Here is a 7,500-nt window from a genome sequence, read left to right as displayed (position 1 = left end):
TATGAGACGCCACCCCGACTACGACATCGCTAGGTCCCACAGTACCCATTTTCCGACGCCACCCACAAAGCCTGCATAATCTGTCCACCACAGGAACCCGAACGCCAGTGCCTGCGTCGCACGAAGTAGTCAACCGACAATCACTCCACCCGCACCCGCACGTGCCCCACCCCAACCGCCGAAATCGCAACTCCAGCGGATGAACGGCGGACTCTTCCCGCACTCGTACGTTGCAATCCACCCCTATATCTTGCGTTTCACGAAGAGTTATATCCAATATGCCAAATTCCCGCTGTCCCTATACATGCTGTAAGTCTGTGCACACAATATGAACCACACATCAGCGAGACACTCTATCACACATTACTCTCTGCCTGTAACAGACACAGATACAATATGTAAGCACCAGCATGGACCAACGTCCGGTGCATCCTCTCCGCCACAGTACACCATCCACACTATGATAACCACACCAGGGGGTCCAATTCTAAAATAGAATATCCCACCCGTCCGACATCCACAATTGCTCAGATAAGCCACCAACACCCACACATGTCCTACACAGGGGTGCACCCAACACCACCACACTGCCTCCTGTTACGGCACAGAAACAATGGCAGGAATGAATCACACAGGTCTGCCGCTCCCTTGCCGCAACCACAGACGCGGCGCGCCTCCAGTCACGAGCGAAAAGCGCATCCTGACGAGACATAACTGCTGTGACATACTGAAGCTGCCTCAGACATTCACTTACAATGATCACTACCAACGAACCTCGGCCCCCCCCCCCCCCAACACACTCTCTTACCACGTTGTGTACTGTAATCCAACCCATTTCGCACCTTAACCTAACCCATTTTGCACCTTAACTTAACCAAATTCGTAACGCAATTTGTACCGCAATGTAACGCAATGTGTACCGCAATGTAACGCAATGTGTACCGCAATGTAACGCAATGTGTACCGCAATGTACCGCAATGTGTACCGCAATGTACCGCAATGTGTACCGCAATGTGTAACGCAATGTGTAACGCAATGTGTACCGCAATGTGTACCGCAATGTGTAACGCAATGTGTACCGCAATGTGTAACGCAATGTGTACCGCAATGTGTAACGCAATGTGTACCGCAATGTAACGCAATCTGTACCGCAATGTAACGCAATTTGTACCGCAATGTAACGCAATTTGTACCGCAATGTAACGCAATTTGTACCGCAATGTAACGCAATTTGTACCGCAATGTAACGCAATTTGTACCGCAATGTAACGCAATTTGTACCGCAATGTAACGCAATTTGTACCGCAATGTAACGCAATTTGTACCGCAATGTAACGCAATTTGTACCGCAATGTAACGCAATTTGTACCGCAATGTAACGCAATTTGTACCGCAATGTAACGCAATTTCTACCTTAACCTAACCCACGTTGTGCCTTAACCTAACCCACGTTGTGCCTTAACCTAACCCACGTTGTGCCTTAACCTAACCCACGTTGTGCCTTAACCTAACCCACGTTGTGCCTTAACCTAACCCACGTTGTGCCTTAACCTAACCCACGTTGTGCCTTAACCTAACCCACGTTGTGCCTTAACCTAACCCACGTTGTGCCTTAACCTAACCCACGTTGTGCCTTAACCTAACCCACGTTGTGCCTTAACCTAACCCACGTTGTGCCTTAACCTAACCCACGTTGTGCCTTAACCTAACCCACGTTGTGCCTTAACCTAACCCAAGTTGTGCCTTAACCTAACCCAAGTTGTGCCTTAACCTAACCCAAGTTGTGCCTTAACCTAACCCAAGTTGTGCCTTAACCTAACCCAAGTTGTGCCTTAACCTAACCCAAGTTGTGCCTTAACCTAACCCAAGTTGTGCCTTAACCTAACCCAAGTTGTGCCTTAACCTAACCCAAGTTGTGCCTTAACCTAACCCACGTTGTGCCTTAACCTAACCCAAGTTGTGCCTTAACCTAACCCACGTTGTGCCTTAACCTAACCCACGTTGTGCCTTAACCTAACCCACGTTGTGCCTTAACCTAACCCACGTTGTGCCTTAACCTAACCCACGTTGTGCCTTAACCTAACCCACGTTGTGCCTTAACCTAACCCACGTTGTGCCTTAACCTAACCCACGTTGTGCCTTAACCTAACCCACGTTGTGCCTTAACCTAACCCACGTTGTGCCTTAACCTAACCCACGTTGTGCCTTAACCTAACCCACGTTGTGCCTTAACCTAACCCACGTTGTGCCTTAACCTAACCCACGTTGTGCCTTAACCTAACCCACGTTGTGCCTTAACCTAACCCACGTTGTGCCTTAACCTAACCCAAGTTGTGCCTTAACCTAACCCAAGTTGTGCCTTAACCTAACCCAAGTTGTGCCTTAACCTAACCCAAGTTGTGCCTTAACCTAACCCAAGTTGTGCCTTAACCTAACCCAAGTTGTGCCTTAACCTAACCCAAGTTGTGCCTTAACCTAACCCAAGTTGTGCCTTAACCTAACCCAAGTTGTGCCTTAACCTAACCCACGTTGTGCCTTAACCTAACCCACGTTGTGCCTTAACCTAACCCACGTTGTGCCTTAACCTAACCCACGTTGTGCCTTAACCTAACCCACGTTGTGCCTTAACCTAACCCACGTTGTGCCTTAACCTAACCCACGTTGTGCCTTAACCTAACCCACGTTGTGCCTTAACCTAACCCACGTTGTGCCTTAACCTAACCCACGTTGTGCCTTAACCTAACCCACGTTGTGCCTTAACCTAACCCACGTTGTGCCTTAACCTAACCCACGTTGTGCCTTAACCTAACCCACGTTGTGCCTTAACCTAACCCACGTTGTGCCTTAACCTAACCCAAGTTGTGCCTTAACCTAACCCACGTTGTGCCTTAACCTAACCCAAGTTGTGCCTTAACCTGCTCTGTAATTGGCATATGACACGTTACATTAATCCAGTGTTGTCTAACCACAACCCTCTGAATATAGTTCGCTACTCGCACCGCCCACCCTCTTGTGTATCGTTTCATGTTCAACACTTCGCAAGTGTTGCTTACTTTTTACATGCTCCCGCTGTACACTGTAATGTGGACGACTGCAGGATGTACATCGCCCCCACCCTCCCCCCTGCCTTCGCACGCTGGTCGTTCAGGTGCTTGCGTGTTCAATGCCCTTCGCAGCTGTTCACTGGCATTCGCATGTCGAAGCGCTCAGTCTACGTCGTGGTACGGCCTGTGTCCACTGTCCGCTGATGTCGTAAGCTTAACCCTCACATTGTACTGCACATAGGTCCGTATGTACTGCATGATACGCTGTGGCACATGTGTGACCGTACAACGACTGCGCCAACAACAGCGAACCATACGGTCCAAATGTTGTGCACTCAGCCACGTGCCGTCTCCCCATAACAGCTACATTGCAGTGTGGTACGCCATAGAGACGTGTGGATTAACGGACGCCCTGGATGGCGATCAGCATGAGCCGTCTGTTGATGTAGTGGCGCGTGTATTCAAACGTAGTCGTCTCTTCTCACACAGTGTGATAGCATGGTGCACCGCGTTCCACATCTGCGACATGGTACAGATGCTGGTTGACAGTCGGTCTCGTAATGGACATCGCATACGTAGGGGCCACCTCCCACGTGTTCTCTAGTCGTGCACATTTTGTTGCGTGTATGTGGGCAGACGTAGTGTGTCGTGACACCTAACAGACAGGTATGCAATAATCGTTGCATTTGCAAACTGGGATGGACGTCTACGTTTGCTGGTGACGTTACGCAAATGAACAACTGGTAAACCCATTGTGGTGCGGTTGTTGTTGCTGGAGGTAAATCAGTAAGGGCAAATCTGTGTGTGAAGCGATACGCGGCGGTGGCTGGGTGGGACCGTCCCCGGCCGGTGAGGGGGGGCCGCCCGGCGTGCTGGCCGCGCGGTGCGTGGGCGCACGCGCTACAGCCGGCTGGTGGGGGCGCCCAGTGGCAGGCGCGCCGGCCGACGGACGCGGCAGGCGGCGCAGCTGCGCGCCGGGGCACCCTGCGCGCGGCGCCGGGCGGCCAAAGTGGGTCCTCGCGGGCCCGGTGCGAAGCGCGGTGGACATCTGCAGTGTGCTGGTCCGACTGAGGACTGTGTGCGTTGAGGATGCGCCGCCGCCCGGCACTCGGCGCCGCGACGCCGTCTGCTGCTCGGTCGCCCCAGCGGTTCTCGCTGGTGGTTTGTATTATCGCAGTTGTGCAGACGTGTTGGCACGTGCGCTGTGCTGGGAGAGTTCGCTTCGGCACCCACGTGGGGCCTTTGCCCTTCTGTGGCGCTGGCGTTGGAGCTGCCGGTCACCGTAGGTGGCGCGTGTTGTCTCCCGCCGGCAATGCCACGACAGCACGCTCCCGGGCCTCTGTCGGCAGCGGCAAGCTCAGTTGGGAGCACGGGTGGTCGCACCTAAAGCGTCTACTCGCCTAACTCCGGGCGATTGCGCCTCTCTCGAACCCGACCAAGTACTTAGGACGGCGCTGCGCGCCGCCGGGACCTGAGAGGGTTTCGAGGTGTATTGTGCAGGGGAGCTCAGCCTCCTCCTGTTTGCAGAATAATTGAGCGGACGCTTGCGTGTTCGCGCGGGCCCCTGGGACACACTCCCGGGCGGCCGGCTGCTCAGCTCTAGTTGACGCAGCTCCCTGGTTGATCCTGCCAGTAGTCATATGCTTGTCTCAAAGATTAAGCCATGCATGTCTCAGTACAAGCCGCATTAAGGTGAAACCGCGAATGGCTCATTAAATCAGTTATGGTTCCTTAGATCGTACCCACGTTACTTGGATAACTGTGGTAATTCTAGAGCTAATACATGCAAACAGAGTCCCGACCAGAGATGGAAGGGACGCTTTTATTAGATCAAAACCAATCGGTCGGCTCGTCCGGTCCGTTTGCCTTGGTGACTCTGAATAACTTTGGGCTGATCGCACGGTCCTCGTACCGGCGACGCATCTTTCAAATGTCTGCCTTATCAACTGTCGATGGTAGGTTCTGCGCCTACCATGGTTGTAACGGGTAACGGGGAATCAGGGTTCGATTCCGGAGAGGGAGCCTGAGAAACGGCTACCACATCCAAGGAAGGCAGCAGGCGCGCAAATTACCCACTCCCGGCACGGGGAGGTAGTGACGAAAAATAACGATACGGGACTCATCCGAGGCCCCGTAATCGGAATGAGTACACTTTAAATCCTTTAACGAGTATCTATTGGAGGGCAAGTCTGGTGCCAGCAGCCGCGGTAATTCCAGCTCCAATAGCGTATATTAAAGTTGTTGCGGTTAAAAAGCTCGTAGTTGGATTTGTGTCCCACGCTGTTGGTTCACCGCCCGTCGGTGTTTAACTGGCATGTATCGTGGGACGTCCTGCCGGTGGGGCGAGCCCGAAGGCGTGCGACCGCCTCGTGCGTGTTCGTGCGTCCCGAGGCGGACCCCGTTGAAATCCTACCAAGGTGCTCTTTATTGAGTGTCTGGGTGGGCCGGCACGTTTACTTTGAACAAATTAGAGTGCTTAAAGCAGGCAAGCCCGCCTGAATACTGTGTGCATGGAATAATGGAATAGGACCTCGGTTCTATTTTGTTGGTTTTCGGAACCCGAGGTAATGATTAATAGGGACAGGCGGGGGCATTCGTATTGCGACGTTAGAGGTGAAATTCTTGGATCGTCGCAAGACGAACAGAAGCGAAAGCATTTGCCAAGTATGTTTTCATTAATCAAGAACGAAAGTTAGAGGTTCGAAGGCGATCAGATACCGCCCTAGTTCTAACCATAAACGATGCCAGCCAGCGATCCGCCGCAGTTCCTCCGATGACTCGGCGGGCAGCCTCCGGGAAACCAAAGCTTTTGGTTCCGGGGGAAGTATGGTTGCAAAGCTGAAACTTAAAGGAATTGACGGAAGGGCACCACCAGGAGTGGAGCCTGCGGCTTAATTTGACTCAACACGGGAAACCTCACCAGGCCCGGACACCGGAAGGATTGACAGATTGATAGCTCTTTCTTGATTCGGTGGGTGGTGGTGCATGGCCGTTCTTAGTTGGTGGAGCGATTTGTCTGGTTAATTCCGATAACGAACGAGACTCTAGCCTGCTAACTAGTCGCGTGACATCCTTCGTGCTGTCAGCGATTACTTTTCTTCTTAGAGGGACAGGCGGCTTCTAGCCGCACGAGATTGAGCAATAACAGGTCTGTGATGCCCTTAGATGTTCTGGGCCGCACGCGCGCTACACTGAAGGAATCAGCGTGTCTTCCTAGGCCGAAAGGTCGGGGTAACCCGCTGAACCTCCTTCGTGCTAGGGATTGGGGCTTGCAATTGTTCCCCATGAACGAGGAATTCCCAGTAAGCGCGAGTCATAAGCTCGCGTTGATTACGTCCCTGCCCTTTGTACACACCGCCCGTCGCTACTACCGATTGAATGATTTAGTGAGGTCTTCGGACTGGTACGCGGCATCGACTCTGTCGTTGCCGATGCTACCGGAAAGATGACCAAACTTGATCATTTAGAGGAAGTAAAAGTCGTAACAAGGTTTCCGTAGGTGAACCTGCGGAAGGATCATTACCGACTAGACTGCATGTCTTTCGATGTGCGTGTCGTGTCGCGCAACACGCTACCTGTACGGCAGCAGCCGTGCGCCGCGTGCGGAACCACGCGTGCCTCTCAAAACTAACTGAAAAATGTTGTGTGGTACGAGCGCTGAAGCTCTGGAGCGGCTGGCCTGCGGCACCTGGCGCCTGGCGCCGGTTTTGAATGACTTTCGCCCGAGTGCCTGTCCGCTCCGGTGTGGAGCCGTACGACGCCCATCGGCCGTGAGGCCGTTGGACACAGAACGCTGGAACAGGGGCCGTCAAACGCCTCAGTCCCGCCTATGCAACTGTTTTTGAAAGAGACAGTGGAAACTAAACAAAAAAGATCACCCAGGACGGTGGATCACTCGGCTCGTGGGTCGATGAAGAACGCAGCAAATTGCGCGTCGACATGTGAACTGCAGGACACATGAACATCGACGTTTCGAACGCACATTGCGGTCCATGGATTCCGTTCCCGGGCCACGTCTGGCTGAGGGTCGGCTACGTATACTGAAGCGCGCGGCGTTTGTCCCGCCTTCGGAGACCTGGGAGTGTCGTGGCCGCCTGTGGGGCCGGCCGCGTCTCCTTAAACGTGCGATGCGCGCCCGTCGCCTGGCGGTTCGCATACCGGTACTTTCTCGGTAGCGTGCACAGCCGGCTGGCGGTGTGGCGTGCGACACCTCGTACAACGACCTCAGAGCAGGCGAGACTACCCGCTGAATTTAAGCATATTACTAAGCGGAGGAAAAGAAACTAACAAGGATTCCCCCAGTAGCGGCGAGCGAACAGGGAAGAGTCCAGCACCGAACCCCGCAGGCTGCCGCCTGTCGTGGCATGTGGTGTTTGGGAGGGTCCACTACCCCGACGCCTCGCGCCGAGCCCAAGTCCAACTTGAATGAGGCCACGGCCCGTAGAGGGTGCCAGG

General features: G+C 53.6%; 3 non-coding genes across 3 annotated transcripts in view; all 3 read left to right on the top strand.

Annotated features, from left to right (window-relative positions):
* The first annotated feature begins 4,658 nt into the window (after positions 1–4,658).
* LOC126111000 (small subunit ribosomal RNA) lies at positions 4,659–6,567 on the top strand. The gene has a single exon (XR_007524081.1). It is a non-coding gene; the product is annotated as a small subunit ribosomal RNA (ribosomal RNA).
* A 353-nt stretch (positions 6,568–6,920) lies between these two features.
* LOC126110994 (5.8S ribosomal RNA) lies at positions 6,921–7,075 on the top strand. Its single transcript, XR_007524076.1, has one exon. It is a non-coding gene; the product is annotated as a 5.8S ribosomal RNA (ribosomal RNA).
* A 189-nt stretch (positions 7,076–7,264) lies between these two features.
* Positions 7,265–7,500, top strand: part of LOC126110996 (large subunit ribosomal RNA) — a 4,220-nt gene continuing 3,984 nt past the window's right edge. The window contains exon 1 of the ribosomal RNA XR_007524078.1: positions 7,265–7,500. This exon is cut by the window's right edge and continues 3,984 nt beyond it. This is a non-coding gene — a ribosomal RNA (large subunit ribosomal RNA).

This window comes from Schistocerca cancellata, unplaced genomic scaffold (assembly GCF_023864275.1).
Source record: "Schistocerca cancellata isolate TAMUIC-IGC-003103 unplaced genomic scaffold, iqSchCanc2.1 HiC_scaffold_52, whole genome shotgun sequence".
In the NCBI taxonomy this organism is placed as follows: Eukaryota; Metazoa; Arthropoda; class Insecta; order Orthoptera; family Acrididae; genus Schistocerca; species Schistocerca cancellata.
This window is presented reverse-complemented; position numbering and strand designations above follow the sequence as displayed.